Here is a 9896-nt window from a genome sequence, read left to right as displayed (position 1 = left end):
GAGAGAGACAGACAGACAGACAGACAGACAGACAGACAGACAGAGACAGAAACAGAAAGAAAGAAAGAGAGACACAGAAAGAGGTAAAGTGAGACTGGGGAGGGAACAGAAAGAGAGGAGAGAGACAGAGAGGAAAAAGAGGAGAAAGAAGAAAGGGGGACAGCAAAATTGAGAGAGAGAAAGAGAGGGAGGGGGGAAGTAGAGAGAACAGAGAGACACAGAGAGACAGAGATTAGAAAGTATCTTCAAACATTTTGAAAAGGAAAAAGTTTGAAAAGGAAAAAGTTTAGGCTTACAAAAATATTCTATCACATGTAAATGCAACCATTTTTATTCTTACATGTTTGTATCCTTACAAAAAAATTTTGGGACATCCTTGTGAAAAAGATGGAAATGGGTATTATAGGTAAGAGAATTCTCTCTATCATTACAGATCAGTACTTTACAACTTATTGTCTTAGAGAAAGTTACCGATACTCACTGAGAAATTAAGTGACTTGGGGTGGCTAGGTAGCACAGTGAATAGAGCACCAGCCTGTAATGTAATGCCAAGCAAAGGCAACTTCCCAGGTTCAAAATACCAGCATAGGTGCTCTCTATTTTATTCAGTGACAAACCAAGAACAGAGAAAATCAAAACATGACATCATTCCAAATACAGCATTTACTAAGTGTGATTAAATAATCTCCAAGTACTACCCCACCCCAGGACCTTCCAATCATTCAATCAATTACAAAGTCTCTGTTCTAAATACTTCTCCACCCCTAGGCTATACCTTAATTAAGTCCACCACAAAGCCCCTCTTCTCAAATGGAGATTAGTTTCCAAACATAAGGTCAAAAGTTCCCCACCCCTGGATCACAATTGAATCTACCCCAGAGTTACATCAAGTTTAAACACAGCACTTAATACCCAAATGGAGGTCTTTTCTTCATCTTGACAGGAGGCAAGTTCTCAGCAATCTTAGTTCCTGGGGAGACAAGGCTTAGCAAGGCCATAAGATACATTGCCAGTCCCTTCATGAATTTATCCTCTGTCTGTAGAACAGTCCTAGAACCCCTGAACACATTAGCAAAGCCCTCTCCCAGGATTTCTGTAAACATACAACAAGAAAATCCTTCTTCAGGGCTTCTGAACCAACAGAAAGGCTCCCAGACCCCTGCAACAACAGCACTGTCCTTCACCAGTGGACAGTATTCATTCTGTCTGCAGGACAGTCTCCAGACCCCTGCAACAACAGCACTGTCCTTCACCAGTGGACAGTATTCACTCTCTGTCTGCAGGACAGTCTCAGGGCTTCTTAGCGAACAGCCAGGTTCCAGGACTTCTTCAACAAAAGGACTGTCTTTCACCAGTGGACAAATCTGGCAAAAGAACATCAAAACAGACAGACAAAGTACCAGCAAAACAGCCATGTCTCCTCAGTCCTTGGCAGCTCAGGGGGCAGGTCTCAAAAGTCCAGGGCAATTCAAAGCGGCCACCAGCAATTCTCTTAGCCTCTCTCTCTCCGCGAGGTGCTGCTTCCAAAAAGGTCTTCCGCCTCTCTCTTGTCTCTCCAAATCTACGTCACCAGCTCCTCCCAGTTCAGGACTTTTCACATCAAAAAGTCTATCCCACAGGTGGGATTAACAAGCTCTGGGTTTTAACACAATCAATTTGAAAACCAAGCTAATACAGGGGAATCTTTAATTGCCATTACTATCACACAGCCCTGGAGTCAGGAGGACCTGAGTTCAAATCCAGACTCAGTCACTTAACACTTACTAGCCATGTGACCTTGGGCAAGTCACTTAACCCCAATTGCCCTCCTTCCCCCCTCCAAAAATCAACCCACCACCCCAAAAAAACCCAACAACAACAAAAGAGAAATTAAGTGACTTGACCAAGGTCACACAGCTAAAATGGGTCAGAGGCAGGATTTGAACCCAACTCTTCCCAACTCTGAGACCAGCTCTCCATCCCCTATGGTCACATTGCCTGTCATTCTTTCAAAATCTCCAAAGTTTAACAAAAAATATGATTCATGTGTCCCATATTGTTCAATTTCAGAATCAGATCATAGAACATAAGTCAAGAATGGACCTCAGCAGACGTCTATGAAAGCTCATTGTTGTTCTTGAGTCACATCTGGCTCTTCACAACCCTGTGGATCATACTGTCCATGGAATTTTCTTGGCAAAGACACTAGAGTGGTTTGCCATTTTTTCTCCAGTGGATTAAGGCAGAGGGAGATTAAGTGACTTGTCACATAGCTAGTAAGTGTCTGAGGCTGGATTTGAACTCAGGTCTTCCTGACTCCAGGCCCACCGCTCTATCCACTGAGCCACCTGGTTGCCTCGAGAATGCTCATAACTAAAAGAGATCCTCACTACAACATACCTGGCATTTCAGTTTGATTTAATCAGCACTTATAAGGCATCTGATATGTGCCAGGGCACTAAGGAGACAAACATAAAAATAAGATAGCTCCTGTCTTGGATGAGCTTGCAACTGATCAGAAAATATACTTACAAGAGACAGGACTAGGTGATCTACCTAAGAATTAAAAGAGAAGACCCATAGAAGTTAAGTAAGCGACAGTCAGGATCATAGAGCTAGTGTGAGGCAGGTTTTCCTGATCTTCTAGGCCAGTATTCTATTCACTATAGCATGTTACTTCTCTTATAATGCTCCCACTCCTGTGCAGACCCTCCTCACCTCACCCTGGACTCTTGCTGTAACCTGCTGGTGGACCTGCCTGCCCCAAGTCTCTCCTTACTCCAATCCATCCTCCATTTAGCCACTAAGTAATTTTCCTAAAACGCAGTTCTAATCGTGTCATGTCACCCTCTAATCAATAAACTATAGTGGTTCCCTGTTGGCTTCCAAGGATCAAATGCAAAATGCTCTATTTGGTATTCAGAGTCCTTATAACCCATCCCCCTCCTACCTTTCCTGTCTTTTTATACCTTACTCTCCAACATATACTCTTCAATCCAGTGACACTGGCCTCCTGACTGTTCCATGAACAAGGCCCTCCATCTTTTAGCCCCCTGTGCTTTCTCTGGTTGTCTCCCATACCTGGAATATCTTCCCTTCTTAACTCTGCCTATTGACTTCCCTGGCTTTCTTTAAGTCCCAAACAAAATCCCATCTTTTACTGGAAGCTTTCCTCAACCCCTTTTAATTCCAATGCCTTCCCTCTGTTAATTATGTCCTATTTATCCTGTATATAACTTACTTTGTATATATTTGTTTTCATGTTCTCTTTCCCATTAGAATGTAAGCTCCTTGAAGGCAGGGACTGACTTTTGTCTCTTCTTGCAACCCTTGTGCTTAGCACAGTGCCTGACGCATAATAATGCTTAATAAATACTGATTGATCGATTATATGGAATACTATATAAAATCTAAACTCCAATATCCTCAATAGTGACCCAATACCTTTTTTGGCCATTTTTGCCAAAGTGATTTATAAAATTAAAAAAAGAAAAATATTGTTGGACCAATGATAGGTAAGTAGTGCAGTAAATTAATTTGCCCAGCACTAGTCAGAATAAAGAAGGGAGAGCTGATATTATAGCTCCAGAACTCTAGTCCATTTCATATCTATAGCTTACTGTCTTTAGTGACCGGGTTGTTACCACTGAAAAATGATGGCTTAATGAGTGAACAAAAAGCCAGACCTCCTAGTACTTTTATGCCAATTCTTAAGAACACTGAGCTCCCTTTGTACTCATTCTATATTTCCAAGCAGCTTCCTTATCCATGTTTTTGCTTTCCTGAGTAGTCTAGCCACATTACCCACAATAGTGACCTCTCCAAGGAAACACATGGCCTTATACACAGGTTGATTTCTATTTGGGGGTCAGGAATGCTACAGAACCTCACACAACAACACTGTTGTTAAATTTATAGCAAGCAGCTCTTTATGGATAAAAATAATTAATGTATGTTTGCTTAAAGTAAGGGGAATGATAAATGTACAAAATGGTGTCACGTTCCCATCCATGACAAAGTGCTATGTTATTATGAAGCAGGGACCTGTCAGATTGAATAGTACAGGGGGGTTAATTATAATACTGTTTTGGTTGACTCAAATATGACTTATAGAAATCATGAAAAGGTCATATTGAGCTTTGTGTGAGGTTCCTATTTAGATATGGAACAGGCCCATCAAATCAGTCATAATATTTGAGAAGTTGTAAATGTTCCTGAAATATACTCCTATGAGTTTTTGTTTTTTTAATTCCTCTTTTTTCCAGTCTTAGTTACTTATGTGTATATGTTGTTTTCCTTAATAGAACATAAACTCCTTGAGCTTAGATAGATAGATCAATAGATAGATAGACAGATACATAGATTGATAAATAGATGGATAGACATAGATCTGTTGATTAATTGATGAACACATACACAGATTGATACTTAGATACATACTTACATAACTATATAAATTGATAGAGAGATGGATGAATGGGGAGGCATGTAAATATATAGATGAGATAGCTGGATAGATAGGATAGATAGATGATAAATGGATAAATAGATGATAGATGGATAGATGATAGATAGATAGATAGATAGATAGATAGATAGATAGATAGATAGATAGACAGGATTTACAGAGTGGGGAGAGGACACTAGGTGAGATGCAATCAGTATAGCCTTCTTATAGGAGATGCCACTTGAATTGAACTTTCAAGAAGGGCAGGGGTTCTATGAGTTAAGTTCGATAGTTCTTCAATTCTACTTTCTTCTATGTCTGAAAAATCCTTCAATTGTCCCTTTTTATTCCATTAACTTTTTTTGTCTTATACATTATCCAACTCGATCCATGAGCTAAGAATGAGTAAACAGGTTCATCTTAGGTGAGATCAGAGAATAGACCTTCCAATTAAAGGTCATCTGAGCTCAAAAAATAAATGTAGACAATAAATGAAAACAATATCATGGCTCATAAACCTTAAATATGTAAGGTTCTCCTGTGTCTCCTACAACAATTAGTAAATTGGCATTTTAGTACCAATCTATCTCATTTGAGTTGGGATGGTGTGAGCCAATCTTTTGAGGGTCAATGCTTGGGTGAGCTGATTACTGAGGTCTTATAGGTTCAGGTTCAGGGCAGGTGGTGATCACATGTGAGTGTAGCAAGCCTTGGAACCTGACCTAATCAGCTTGCCAGCCTGATGATGGTGATGGTGGTGGTGGTGGTGGTGATGGTGATGATGACAAAAATAGAATTAGCCAACATTGATATAGTGCTTTAAGGTTTGCAAAGCACTCCATGTACATTATCTCATTTCAATCTACATAACAACTCTATGACATGGGCATTTTTATTATCCCCATTTTATAGCTGATGAAACTGAGCTTGAGAGAGGTAAAGTAACTTGCCCATGATCCCAAAGCTGGTAAGTGTCTGAAACAGAATTTGAAGTCTGGTCTTCATGATGACAGGTCCAGAGCTTTACCCACTTCACCCCCTGCCTATGGGAAGTTGGGCTGTTGTGATGAGATAAAAATGTGCCTGCAGCGACACTTAAGATGAGAAAAAAAGGGGGCCTAGAACGTGCAGTCTCTCCTTGCCCCTCCTTTTCCTTGGTAGAGGGAGGCAGAGGCCAAATCTTAACTCTATTTCTCCACAGTGTCAAGCACAGGTAGTCGGTACTCCGTAAGTGGTTGTTAAGCAAATAAATGAACATTTGGGAATAAAAACACATTTATATAGGGCTTTATGATTACAAAGCAATTTACATGCATTATCTTCTTTGATTTTGTGTGCCCCTCACTGTCATAGGGTAAACAATATTAAGTTCCCAAAGGGCTCCCTACTGATAGTGGGAAGATACCCAAATGATAAGAAGGCAGAGTAGTACAGTAGGAAAAGTATCAAATGTGGAGGCAAAGAAAATGGGTTCAAATTCTACCTCTGCCACTTAACTACCTGTGGGAAGTTGGAGAAGTCACCTAATCTCTCTATTATCACTTTCTTTATCTATAAAACTAGGCTTGGGGGCAGCTAGGTGGCACAGTGAATAGAGCACTGGACCTGGAGTCAGAAGAACCTGAGTTCAAATCCGGCCTCAGACACTTGACACTTACTAGCCATGTGACCTTGGGCAAGTCACTTAAGCCCAATTGCCCTGCCCTCCCTCGTCCAAAAAGAAAATAAAACTAGGTTTGACTTGATGATAGCTCTAAGGTCCCTCTTACCTCAAAACAGATGGTCTTATGATTCAATGATAATCAGGAACCAACATGAAAATTGGAGTCCTTTAGTTGGAAGGTGAGAAGAGATTAATCCTTCCTTAAACTCTTCGTGGTAGTTTGAGTGGAAGGCTGAGGAGGACAGGCAAAAGTTCAACTCAATAAATATTTATTCAGTGTTCTCTCTCTCCCCCTCTTTCTCCACACACACACACACACACACACACACACACATGACTTTGATGATGAAAAAGAAAAAAGATGTGGTTATCTCCAAGACTGAATGTATAGGGTAATGGAGAGACAAAGAATATTCTGAGGATCTAGGTGACAGGGAAGAATTGTGGTGCCATCAACATAAATATAAAAGGTAGGATGAAGAGTTTTAGGAGGAAAATGACGGATTCAGCTTTAGACATGTTGAGTTTGAGTTATTTGTGGTATATTCAGGTAGAGATGTCCATTATGTAGTTGGAAATATTAGACTGCTGCCTTGGGATCAGAGTGGGACTGGATGTGTGTGTGTGTGTGTGTGTGTGTGTGTGTGTGTGTGTGTAGAAACAGTAGACAGACATATATAGATAAATAGAAATGGGAATCATTTGCATAAAGGTGATAATCTGAGTAATAGGAGTAGGTGAGATCACCAAGGGACAGAACGTGGAGAGAGAACAGATCCCCCCCCCCAGTTTTGTTTTTGTTTTTGCATAGCTGACCTTGCCTCATACATGGTTGGCACAATGCAGGTGTTTATTATAAATCTATTAACTTAGCCTTTAGTTCCAGAAGGCGTTTTTCAGCCACAGCACACACACAGACTTTTTCAGGCTCTACTAGAACAAAAGTAACTAAGTGAGATTATAAAACCATTTTGTTGTTGTTCCAGTCACATCTGACTCTTGGTGTTCCCATTTGGGGTTTTCTTGGTAAAGATAGTGGAGTTGTTTGTAATTTCTTTCTCAGCTCATTTTTTTACAGATGAGGAAACCGAGGCATACAGGGTTAAGTGACTTGCCCAGGGTCACACAGCTAGTAAGTGTCTAAGGCTGGATTTGAATCCAGGGAGATGAGTCTTCCTGACTTCAGGCCCAGGGCTCTATCCAGTATAACACCTAGCTGTCCTTTTAAAATCATACAGATTCCAAGTTGAACAAAGGTTGAAGTCCTAATCCTCATATAGTCAGGCAAGATTTTTATGTCTCTTCTCTGGAGTTTCTTGACCCTTTTGTCTCCTGGTTTACATTTCTGTTTATCATCTATATCAAAGTCTCCTTTGCTGTTTATCATCTATATCAAACCTCCTTGCTTTGACTGGTCTCCAAAGCTCTGTTCTACACACTCTATCTTCCGTCTATACTCTCTCTGCATTCTTACTAGCTCCCTTATAGGTAAGTCACAGACCCATATATCGAGCCCCAGTCTCTCCCCTGATCTTCAGTCTCATATCACCAATTACCTGTTGAATATTTCAAACAGGATGCCCCAGAGATATCTTAAATTCAAAATGTTCAAAACTGAGCTCATTACCTTTCCCTCTAAACAAAATCCTTCTCCCAAATTTCCCTATTTCTGTCAAAGGCATCCCTTTCCAGTCTCTCCCATTTGTAGCCTTGGCTTTCTCCTCTGCCTCACTCCTCATATCCAATCAGCTGCCAAATCTTGCTACCCCTATCTCCATGACCTAGCTTTTATCTGACCTGGTCTCTAGCTCAGGTCCTAGTTACTGCTCACCTAGATTATTGCAACAGTCTCCTAATTGGTTTTTCCTCATTCTAGTTCACCCTGCTAGAAATTAGTGCCAAAGTAATTTTCCTTAAAAAGTACTGATAGGAACATGTGACTTTCCTAACTTCCAATGCCAGCGGTTCCCTAATTGCCCCTAGAATAAACTAGAAACTCCTCTTCTGATCTTTTAAACCCTTACACAGCCTGGTCCTGATCCACCTCTCCACCCTTCCTGAGCTCTGTGATTCAGCCAAACTGTCCTTTTCTCTGATCATTATACATGATCTGCCACCTCCTGTCCCTCTGCACTGGCTACCCTATCTGCCTGGATTGCACTCCCTCCTCACCTCTACCTCATAGAGGCAATCTCTTCCTTTAAGAGGTATTTGAGAGGTAGTGAAGTGGAGAGAGCACAGACCCTGAAGCCAGGAGAAGCTGAGTTCAAATCTGACCTGACATTCAACACTTATAAGCTGTGTGATCCTGGGCAAGTCACTTAACCCCATTGCCTCACAACAACAACAAACTTCCTAAACTATTTTGTTTTCAATTACTTTGCATATATTTGTATTTATTAATTTTATATTTATTCTCTATATATTTTAATATTTGAATGTAGCCTTTTTGAGGGCATAAATTATTTTTTTTCCTTTGCATTTTATATCCCCAGAGCCTAGTACCATGCCCGTCACACAGCAAGCACACAATAAATCCTTGGTTGATTACTTTATCTGTCCTAACACCAAGTTGTATGGGACACGACTGGCAGTGAATATTTTCACAGGTCCTGCTTTCTTCACAGACTAATGCTCAAACTGTAAAAGATTCAGTCTTAATCAAAGAAGTGACAACATTTCCCCCAGGGAGCAGTGTAGATATAACCAGGTCAGGCTGATAGCATATAGAGCCTATAGGGTATTATTCCTTCCAATATGAAATGTCCCTGATATTAAGAAAATAATAATAATAGCTAAAATTTTTATACCACTTATTATGTGCCAGTCCCTGTGCTAAGCACTTTACAAAAATCATCTTAAACAATCCTTGCAACAACCCTGAGAAGCAGGCACTGTATTATGTCCATTTTACAGATGAGGAAACTGAGACAAAGAAAGATTATGTGACTTGCCCAGGTTCACACAACTGGTATCTGACATCCCATCAGAGGCAGCATGGTGGTATGATAATGGTAACGATAGCCACCATTTATATACTTTAAAGGCTGCAAAGTGCTTTGCATTATTATATCATTTGATCCTTATAGATGAAATGGAAACGGAAAGAGTATGAGATCTGGTGTCAGGAGAGATCTGAGTCTGAATGACAGTTCGGACACTTACTAGTTGACAGACCTTGGATAGCTCTCTTTATTTCTCTGATCTTAAGTTTGAAGCAGTGGAAGGAGCCGTGAATCTGGAATCTGGTTCAGATCTCAGCCCTGCAACTTGCTTGCTCTAGAACTGTGGCAGAGACACTAAATTTCTGTGGGCCTCAGACTTCTCATCTGTGTAATGGGAGGGCTAGACTACAAGTCTCTGAGGTTGGTGCTGAGTCTATAATCCGACTTTTGTGAACCATCACTGGCTACTCTGATACCTTCTGAAATCTGGAAACTGGAGCCCCACACAAGCAACACTGAATGGACGTGTATGAGCAGAATGCAAAATGTAGCTTCTCTTATAAATAAGGAAGCTTAGCCACAAATCACCCAGGCAGAATGAGACTTGGGTTGCTATTGGATTTAGAGCTGATTCCAGACTCCCAAATAATTGCTAAGATTATAAAAATCTTCCTGACCAGAAAACATTTTTTTTTCCCATTCCAAGTCAGGTAGCTTATTACAGGTTTCACTGGGCTAGGAGGAGTAATATGTGACTACCCACATTAAAAACCCAGATAGCAACTGCCCACCTCATAGACACAATTCCAGAAAAAAGACACACACATACACACAAAGAGAGATTGATAGAGGGAGAGAGAGG

Source organism: Petaurus breviceps, unplaced genomic scaffold, assembly GCF_028583685.1.
Source record: "Petaurus breviceps papuanus isolate PSGF00001 unplaced genomic scaffold, PetGlider_PUasm1.0 190, whole genome shotgun sequence".
NCBI classification, from domain to species: domain Eukaryota; kingdom Metazoa; phylum Chordata; class Mammalia; order Diprotodontia; family Petauridae; genus Petaurus; species Petaurus breviceps.
The sequence above is the reverse complement of the archived record's forward strand: the minus strand, read 5'-3'. Positions refer to the sequence as shown.